Genomic DNA, 11,305 nt, shown 5'->3' with positions numbered 1-11,305 from the left:
CTTTTACTTTTTACTGAAACAATATATTCTGCTTAAAAGTAAAATAGCTATAAAAAATATAATGCTATCAGTATTACAAAGGAAAATTAGTACTATTTAATAAATTTCTTCTTATTTCTTTCTTAGGAGGAGGATAACTTTTCAATAGCTTAACTGTTTCTCCTAATATTTATTTACATATTTCTAAATTATGTGCTAGAATGATGTCTGGGTATTTCAATTTTATTCATAGACATTATACTAGATTAAAATTTTGCTACTTTACACTATTATTTTACCTACTGCATTCTTCTAATTCTAATGTCAATGACAAATCAATACAATGATTATGTAAAGATTATTCACTGCTAATGTAATTAATACTGTCTGATTGTTTACCTTGTCATGTACAGTCTGGAGTCTCTTGGAGATTATTTTCTCAATTTTACATGCATACGTTTTAAAATTTTCTTTCAATTTTCCCATTTTCCATCAAATCTGTCATTTGTCTATTCTCATTTGAAATTTGTAAATATATGAAATATTCTATGAAGTCCTCCTTCTCTTTTAATTTGCTACTATCTTTCTCCCAGATATTCTCCTATTCTAATATAAAGCAAATGATCTCTAGGTGGTTCAAATACTGTCATACATAAAATTCTCTCCACAGCATTTCTGAGTTTAATACACTATTTAGTTCATCCCATATGTTTCTATTTCTGGTTTTACTACGCTGTTCTATTGGCAAATAACAATGGATAAAAGATGATGATTTAGTACATAGGTCATAAATTCTTGAGTCATATCAGATTTAAACAAATCTTAATGCTCCCCTTCCATGTAATATATAATTTGATTGGGCATAGCATTCAAGATTTAAAAGAATTTTTTTCGGTATTTAAAAAAGAATTTTCCATGCATCCTAATATCAAGTATCACCGTTGATCTTTTCAATATCATTTTGATCTCCCTTTCTTTGTGTTTAACTTAATTTTTTCTTATTAGCTTAATTATCTTTTTCTTTTCTGAAAGTACTGTTAAATTTTGATCATACTGCTTTTGTCTCTATCTTTTTTTAAAAATCTCTCATGGGTTTAAAACACTCACTTGTTCTATACTCTGAAATAATTGTTTAGATTTTTATTTAAATATTTCTCTTTTGTAATATATCAACAGTAATAATTTGCAAAACAAATTATTCTTGTCTTCTGAGTTTCTCATAGCATCATACATCTTTCTGAGAATATCAGGTAGAGAAATTTGAGGTTATTTATATCTTCTAATTTCTCTCGTTTTCCAGTCCTCCCCACCCCCTTTTTTTGCTAGTTTATTTTGGTGACTCTATCAATAGAACCCTGCCCATATCCTCTCCGCATTCATTGTACTCTTCTTCTCCAGTAGTTTCTGGTTGTAAACACCTGGAAGTGTGTTGCTTGTCAACAATCTCTGAACCTGAGTCCTTACTCTACAAATGGGGCAGTTGTAGCTGAAATGCCAGGAAATTAATGCCTCAGCAAACATCCCCAACAATAATTGATGTGACTAAATTATAAATATGTAGCTATTTTGTTCTCAGGGCAACTCATATTTTTAAACCTCCCAGAAATCCTCAGCAAAAATGAATAAATATTGCTCATAATTAGAACCTGTTCTGTTACCCAACTGTTAAAGTCTTCTTTCCCTTCTTTTTCTTACTCCTCCTTTCAAATATCAGAATTTCCTGTGATCTCTTTCCAAATAAACTACTTGTATTCACATCTTTTTCTGAAATTTGCTTCAGGGAGAACCCAAGTTAAGGTTTTATTTATGGTGAGGTTTTTGCTCAAATGTCAGGTGATTGTTGGTAGATAGTTCATATTAAAATTAATCCCACAAAAATTAACAGAAATTTATATGTGTATGAAGACTTACATGAAGAAGAAGTGGTCAGTTGGGGATGATTTTGCCTCTGCCTCCCAGGGACACTTGGCAATATTTGGCAACAATTCGTATTGTTACCATAAGATGGAGAGCTACTGACATTTACTGAGTAGAAGTGAGGGATGCTGCCAAACATCTTATATTGTATAAGTTTGCCCCCCGCCCCCGTACAAAACAAAGACATCCTGTTCAAAAATCAATACTGTTGAGAATCCCTGATTTCAAGTAATATGGCTGGGAGTCAGTAGCATTGCTGTGGTATTTATAATTGTATAGCTTTAAAATTAGTGTATTACTAGGAATGCAGCTAACAAGGGAAGTAAAGGACCTCATCAAGGAAAACTGCAAACCACTGATCAAAGAAATCAGAGAAGACACAACAAATGGGAAAACATTACTTTCTCATGGATAGGAAGAATTGATGTCGTGAAAATGGCCATAGTGTCCAAAGTAACATATGGATTCAATACTATTCCCATTTAATTAAATTGTTTTTGGACATTCTTTACAACATTAGAAAAAAACTATCTTAAAATTCAAATGGAACCGAAAAAGAGCCCAAATGGCCAAGACAATCTTAAGCTGGAGGCATCACCCTACATGGGTGATATACTACAAGGCTACAGTAACAGAAACAGCATGGTACTACAAGGCTATACTACAAGGCTACAGTAACGGAAACAGCATGGTACTACAAGACTACAGTATATACTACAAGGCTACAGTAACAGAAACAGCATGGTACTGGTATAAGAACAGACACATCAATCAAGGGAACAGAATAGAGAACTCAGAAATAAAAGCACATACCTACAACCATCTGATCTTCAACAAACCTGACAAAAACAAGAAATATGGAAAGAACTCCCTGTTTAATTAATGGTACTGGTAGAACAGGCTAGCCATATGCAGAAAATTGGAACTGGGCCCTTTCCTTACATCATATACCAAAATTAACTCAAGATGGCTTAAAGGCTTAAATGTAAAATCAAAACCTATATAAACCCTATAAGAAAATACAGGCAATACCATTTAGGACATAGGTCCAGGCAAATATTTCTGCAAAAAAATGCCAAAAGCAATTGCAACAAAAGCAAAACTTTATATTTGGGATCTAATTAAACTAAAGAGCTTCTTCACAGCAAAAGAAACTGTCATCAGAATGAACAGACAACCTACAGAAGGGGAGAAAATGTTTGCAATCTATTCATCTGACAAAAGTCTAATATCTAGCAACCATATATAACTTAAACAAATTCACAAGAAAAAAGAACAAACAACCTTATTAAACAGTGGGCAAAGGGCATAAACAGACACTCCTCAAAAGAAGAAATACATATGGCCAACAAACATGAAAAAGAGTTCAACATCACTGATCATTAGAGAAATGCAAATCAAAACCACAATGAGATACCATCTCACACCAGTCCGAATGGCTATTAAAATGTCAAGAAACAACCAATGCTGGCAAGGTTGTGGAGAAAAAAGAATACCTTTACACAGTTTTTGGGAGTGCAAATTAAGTCTATCATTGTGGAAGGCAGGGTGGCAATTTTGCAAGGACCTGGAGGCATAAATATCACTTAAACCAGCAATCCCATTACTAGGCATGTACCCGAAGGAATATAAATCATGCTATTATGAAGATACATGCATATGTATGTTTATTGCAGCACTACTCACAACAGCAAAGACATGGAATCAACCTAAATGCCCATCAATGATAGACTGGATAAAGGAAATGTGGTACATATATACCATGGAATAGTATGCAGCCATAAAAAGTAAGGAGATTATATCCTTTGCAGGGACATGGATGGAGCTGGAAGCCATTAACTTCAGCAAACTGAACAGACTAACTTCAGCAAACTAACACAGGAACAGAAAACCAACCACCACATGCTCTCACTTATAAGTGGGAGCTGAATGATGAAACACGTGGACACATGGTGGGGAACAACACACACTGGGGCCTGTCAGTTCAGGGCTTGGGGGAGGGAGAGAACCAGAAGAATAGCTAATGAATTCTGGGTTTAATACCTAGGTGATGGGATGATCTGTGCAGCAAACCACGATGGTGCACGTTGACCTATGTAACAAACCTGATGGCACATGTACCCTTGAACTTCAAATAAAAGATGAAGGAATAAAATGAATAATTAAAATAAAATTATTGTGTTAGAGAAGAAGAAAGGTCTATTATCAAATACCTGAATCTCTTCTTCAGAAGAGATTTTGTTAAATAATTAAGACAAAAGTATATTTGAAATTCATAGAACAAAGAAAATAATTAAAAAACTAAAATGATTAAAACAGAAACAGACATATAATAGCTGACATTAAAGCCAAATTTTATTTTTTTAAGAAGTATCAATAAAATCTATAACTATCTATACTGATTAAGAGAAAAAGAGAGACACCACAAGTTAGCAATATCAATAATAAAATCTGGACAATGACTACACATCCTTTTGATATTAAAAAGATAATAAGTGAATATTATTTTAAAAAACTGGATTCCCCCAAAGGGTTTGACTACTTAAACCAAATAGAAAATATTCTTACAGATGTAACTTAAAAAAATTGACACATGATGAAATATAAAATCTGAGTATCCCAGTTTCTATTCAAGAAATTGAATTTGCTATAAAGCATAGTCACATAGAGAAAACTTCAGGCCCACATGATTTCACTGGTGAATTATAACAAACATTATTTGAATATTGTATTAGTCTATTCTCATGCTGCTAATAAAATATATGTGAGAGTGGATAATTTATAAAGAAAAAAGTTTTAATGGACTCACAGTTCCACGTGACTGGAGAGGCCTCACAGTCATGACTGAAGGTGAATGAGGAGTCATGTCTTACATGGCAGCAGGAAAGAGAATTTGTGCAGGGGAATTCCCATATATAAAACCATCAGATCTTGTGAGAGTTATTCACTACCATGAGAACAGTATGAGGGAAATCACACCTGTGATTCAATTTTCTCCACTTGGCCCCACCCTTGGCATGTGGACATTATTACAATTCAAGGTGATATTTGGGTGAGGATACCACCAAACCATATCAAATATATATCAATAGTAGTACAGAGATTCTTCTGAGGATGTAAAATAAAGAAATACCTCCAAATGCATTATACAAGACTGACATAACTTGAAATCAAACTCTAACAGATATTAAAATAAGAGAAAATTTCAGACCAATACCCCTTATGAATGTAGATGAAAAAATACTTAACACATGTTAGCCAATATATCCAATAAAACATTGTAAAGACAATAAACTATTAATGCAAAGTTAGTTTAAAACTTGAAAATCTGTTCTCATAAGGCACATATTATCAGAATTAAAAGAAAAAAGCATAAGGCCATTTTAATAAATCTAGAAAAAGAATTTGTTAAGACGCAATCCATACCTATGATACCTCAGACAGTTGCAAATATATAAAGGATTCCTTCAACTGATAAAGACATATATGAAAAATGTATAGCAAACATAATAATTAATAGATACCTCATAAAGGAAACATAAAAGTTGTCAATAAACATTAGAAAATTGTTCAACATTATTTTTTATGAGGCAAATAAAAAATAAACCCACAACGAGAGCTCACATCCATCAGAAAGATAAGAAAAAAAGGCTAACATCACCAAGTATTGGCAACAGTGTGCAGCAATTGGGACTCTCATACATCACTGGTGAGATTATAAAATAGTAAACCATGTTTGGCAAATGTGTGGCCGTTTCTTGTAAAACTTGAAAACTAACTAAAGCAAAACAAATAAACAAAATATTTTATTCCACATCACAGTCATTCCACCTGTAGGCATTTAACCAATATAACTTGAAATATCTATCCTCAAAAAAATTTTTACAAGAATGTTCCTAACATCTTTACTCAATATACAAACAAACCTTGAGACAATTCAGGTGGCCATTAACAGAAACATGGCTAAACAACTGTGAAACATTCTTACATTGGAATACTATCATGAATAGAAAAGAACTATTGAGATATGCAACAAGCAAGATCAATTTGAAAACCTGTTGGGATAAGTGCTCTATTAATAAACTAAAACTGTGAGGTGCTGGCATATGAATAGGCAAGAAGACCACTGGAATAGAATAAACGTCCAAAAGTAGACCCAAGTATATATAGAAATTTATTATATAGTGCATGGTAAGGGTGGCATTTCAAATTACCAAGGCAACAAAGGACATCTTAATAAATAGTTCAGGGACAATTGGTTAACCATCTGGAAAAAGATAAAATTAGACCCATACTTCACTACCATACTCAAGAACTTAACTCCAAATGGATTATAGATCTAAATGTAGAAAAAATTGTAGCCATACAAGTTGTGGAAGAAAACACCTGTTAATTCCTCCTTAATCTCAGTATAAAAACAATACTTTCTAGTTAAATTTCAAAAGTCAGATAAATAAAATATCAATAACTTTACCTAAAAAATGACAGCAAATTTTATGGCTAAAAAACACCATATACTCAAAAGACAACTGCAACACTTGAGAAGAATATTTGCAATATGTACCACAAACAAAGGGCTAATGTTCCTTATAAAGAACTTTTAAAAAAATAGTGACACTAGGCAAAAAATTGAAAATTAAGAGAAAGACACACAGAAAACACATTAAAGGTATGTAACTGGGCTCTTAAACACATGTAAGAATATTAATCCTCACTTATAATTAGAGAAGTGCAAATTAAAACATCATTAAGATAACACTTCTCATCTATCATATTGGTGAAAATGAAAAAGAATGACCTCACATTCGTCTGGCAAGGCTATGACGAACCTGGCACTAGACTGCGTTGCTACTGGCAAGACTAAGCTGGAACCATTCTGGAGGAAAATTTTTCAATACATTCATTCAATTAATTTATTACTCATTTATAAAACCCAATTGTGTTGGTTTTTAATATCTAATATGTCAATTATATTCAGTCAATTTTATGCATTTGGCTGAATGTTTAATGAAGATAATTTTCAAAGATGTTTAAATTTTACTTCCTATTTGATCAAGTTTTAAAAGTTGTATTTTAGCATAAGAAGATTCACCTCTAGGAGATTACAATACGCATGCATATTTATTTCATAAATTCCTTCATTCTTAGGTCAATAATAAACTCCACTTGTGAAAGGATATATCCATTCTTAGTAAATCACCTGGCTTTACATGCATGCTATAAGAACATGTACTTAAAATATTTCTTTAAGTTCTTTAACTTGGTTTTACATCTACTCCCATGAATAAAAACCCCTTTTGTATGTGAGCAGTCACTTGACAACTAAGATTACTTTTATGGGCATTTCATTTTTAACTAAGCCTTACACATCTGTTCTACCTACACATTACAATTTCAAAATGATCATAATTCAGAATTTGGCCATAAAAAAGTAAGATTGAGTGATTTAAATGCATCAGTATAATCTTTGCTCAATGCAGCATATATTTATAAGGCTTCCTCAGGTTTAAGGTGTAAATTGTAAAATATATTCTCTTTATTTGTAAATTAGCTTCATAAGAAAAGAGTTTATAATTATACGTATTTATGATCACCCAGACATCAATGTAAGATTAAATTTAAGATCAAATTTATTAAAAGTGAACTACTTAAAATGCAGAAAATGAAGCATTTCATAATCTATCTTTCTGTAACATTGTAAGAAAGGAATAATTCACATCTCCAAAGGGAAAAATACAATTGAGATGGCAATGATGCTTTAGCCAATAGGACTTCAGTCTTTGATGGCACTTACACAAGTTGAAGTGTACTAAAATTTAATTTGTAGTGTAATGATTGCTGAGAGATGAATACTTCATTTAAGCTATAGTAATTGACTACAGAATTTTGCTGGTAACCAACTGAATGAATGAGTCGTAAATAAATTCGTATTTTTTTCATGTATAAAGCTATTTCTACAAATTTCTAAAGGTATATATTTCTAAATATTTTCTGCTCCCTAGGAAGAACTTAATCATATATTATAGCACAAACCACTTAAATAACTTAGAATTTTCTTCATTATTTAGTCTTCACCTATAACAAACATCTGTTCAATGAAAATTTCAATCACATACATACTAGATATTTTTCTCACAAGTATAGTTAGCAAAATACCATTTAATATTTGCAGTTAGTGTAACAAACCATGCAGTATATTAAAATCATTAAAATGCATTAAATGTGTTTCACATCTAAGGAAAAGCTATGACGTATATGATCAGTTCAACTACATTTTAAATATCAGGTAATCTTACTAAAATAATTATGTTGTGTGTACATGTATCTATTTTTAATTAATAGCTCTAAAATGTTTAAAAACTTAATTTTTGTGGATGGTTTTATTGATGGGTAGGTGGGTAGATGGATATCCAGACTTAATTTAGTTCATCTTTGCACATGGAAAACAGTCATTTCATGCACATATGACTTTAGAAATATAGGAATAGGAGGATGAATTAAATAGCCATTGCTGAGCTGTAGAAGGAAACGCCAGAACATCTGATATAATTCCCAATTTAAAGTTTCCACCCACTCCAGAATATCCCCAACTAGTGTTTAGGAAGCCTGTTTATGAACCTGCATTGTTAATCCCTATCTTTCTAGCCAGTAAGAGCAGTATTATTGCATAAAATTGAATTTTTTAAAGCACTGATATAGAATTACAAATCTTAGTCATACAATATGTAAATGCATGCTGAATTGACTGAATATGTTTTATTATAAAGTGGTGAATATATTTAACACTATGGTTATTATTCAGAATCCAAGTAAATATGACAGGTCCAAATAACTACAAAAATAATTGGATACAGTCCACTTACAGTTATAAGCCACTGAATGAATAATTCATTGTGAAAATGGATATTCAAGGTGTCATTTCATAACAATAACAACAATAATAATAATGTGACTCTGGGGAGATATATACTACTATGGGCAGAATTATGTTCCCTCCAAATTCCTAGGCTGCAGCTCTAACCCCCAGTACCTCAGCGTATGATTGCATTTGAAGATAGAGACTTTAGAGAGGTAATTAGTTAAAACGAGGTCATTAGGGAGGGGTCTAATCAAATATGACTGGTGTCTTTATAAGAAGAGTAAACTTGGACACAGATAGAGAAGATGACATGAAGACACAGAAGATGGTTATTTACAAGTGAAGGAGAGAGGCCTCAGAAGAAATCAACATTGCCAACATCTTAATCTTAGATTTTAGCCTCCAGAATTGCGAGAAAATAAATTTATGTTGTTTCAGACACCCAGCCTGTAATACTTTGTTATGGCAACTCTAGAAAACAAATACAGTCGTCCTGGAAATCCTCTCTCAGGAGGTAACATTTTAATAGAAAGCCGCCAAGTTCAATGGCTTTGCGACAGTACAACTAGAGGCCTTTAGAGCCGAATTAATTTGAGCAGAAGAGTAGGAGGAAATTAGATCGAGGATGTAGGCTGAGGACAAATAACATTAGTGCCTACAAGTCACTTTCCCAGGGTCAATATGAAAGGAATGCACATTTATTATTCATAATTTCCTATCTCTTTTAGCAGAGCACTAATCTGAAAAACAAAATTAACCAACTAAAAACTAACATACCAGAATTTCTAGGCTCTGAAATCTAATTACAACCAGTGCAGTTGAGATTGAAGTCCCAGTCATTGTTGGTTAGAATTTGACCAAGTAGTGAATTTGACACAGTAGTCCCATCTCTAAGCATCTTCTCCAAAACTGAAGACATAACTATTGAAGGATACAAGCACAGTGATATTTGTTATACCACTAGTTACAGGAAAAAAATGTTGAAAAATATTGACTAAAAATAAAACACATTATAATACAAAGTTTATAAGAACATATACAAGCTAACTATCTAACAGAAAGAACACCTACTTAGAAATAATTCGGTTTTTTTCTTTCTCCTCCGAGTATAATTTTTAAATCCTGCTGTATATGATACATTATAAATTGGAATGTGAGCCTTTATAGCTTTCAAACTTTTTTTTCTACATAATTTTATATACTGATGACCACAACATTGAGAAATAGATATCTCTGTTGTAAAAACAACAAAACACAGTAAGATTGAGAATGGTGAAACAGGTGATTTCAAAACTAGTGAGGAGTTTTTAAAATCACCAGTTCCCAAGTAGGTTGGAAGATGGAAGGAGGAGTTCTCAGATGATCACCACATGAAGAGTTCACTAACCTTTGTTGAGTAAGAAATAAACTGTTGGATGCAAACATGAAGTTTTGGCTTCTCCATTTATAGCATTTTTGCCTTCTCTAGTACGAATAGTACGAAGAGAGTTTTATGGTTTAAAATTTAAAACTACACTTCTGGTCTGTTCCTTTTGAAAGATTGGAACGTTCAAAAGTTACAGATAACATCATAATGTAAAGCATTAAATATCCAGTTCTAAATGAAAAGGAGATTCTATAAAAATTTGAGATATGAAGCAAGAGATACTTAGAGTATAATAGCTGTAACACTCACATTAGAAAAAAAGGAAAGATATAAAGTTCATAAGCTAAGTATTCATTTCATGAACAACATAAAATCCAAGAAAGAAGGGAGAAAATTAAACATAAAAGCAGAAACAGATGAAATGGAAAGCAAAGAAATAATAGATCTTATCAACAAAATCATATGCTACTTCCTTGAGAAGACTAAAACTTGAATATGGAACATTAGTAAAGAATCTATTCACAAAATAACACCATGACCACATGATATAGTTTAAGGTTGATATATATTGGAATTTTAAAGAAATGGATAAATTCTCTCATATGTAAAATGTTGATTAAATATTCTAAAAGACAAAAAATTACAGGTATTTTTACATATCTCATTTAATACAATAGTAATAATAGAGAAGGGCATTTGTGATGGTTACTTTCGTAACTTGAGTGGGCCATAGGTTGCCCAGGTATTTAGTCAAACATTATTCTGGGTGTTTCTGTGAGGATGAGTTTTAAATAAAATTAATATTTAAATTGGTAGAATGAATAAATCAGATTATCCAACCTAATATCAGCGGTTCAGTATTGTAAGCAAAGTGGGGCAACTGCTTTTATAAAGATAAACACAAAACCATAAAGAAAACAATAGAATATCAGTGAAATAAATGCATATATGTTTACGTACACACACATATGCACACACACCATGATCAAGTGGAATTATTCCTAGGAATGTAAAGAGATCTAATTAATTTTGATACATGAATACATTTAAAGTGATTTTAGTGGTAGCTAAAATCAAAGATTTTGGTAAAATTTAAAGCTCATGTATGAAACACATACAGAATTATAAGAAAAACTATTCTATTGAACAAAAGCTACTTATCAAAAAATCTGTAGCAAATATCA

This window comes from Rhinopithecus bieti, unplaced genomic scaffold (assembly GCF_001698545.2).
Source record: "Rhinopithecus bieti isolate Rb0 unplaced genomic scaffold, ASM169854v2 scaffold_18644, whole genome shotgun sequence".
Taxonomy (NCBI): domain Eukaryota; kingdom Metazoa; phylum Chordata; class Mammalia; order Primates; family Cercopithecidae; genus Rhinopithecus; species Rhinopithecus bieti.
This window is presented reverse-complemented; position numbering follows the sequence as displayed.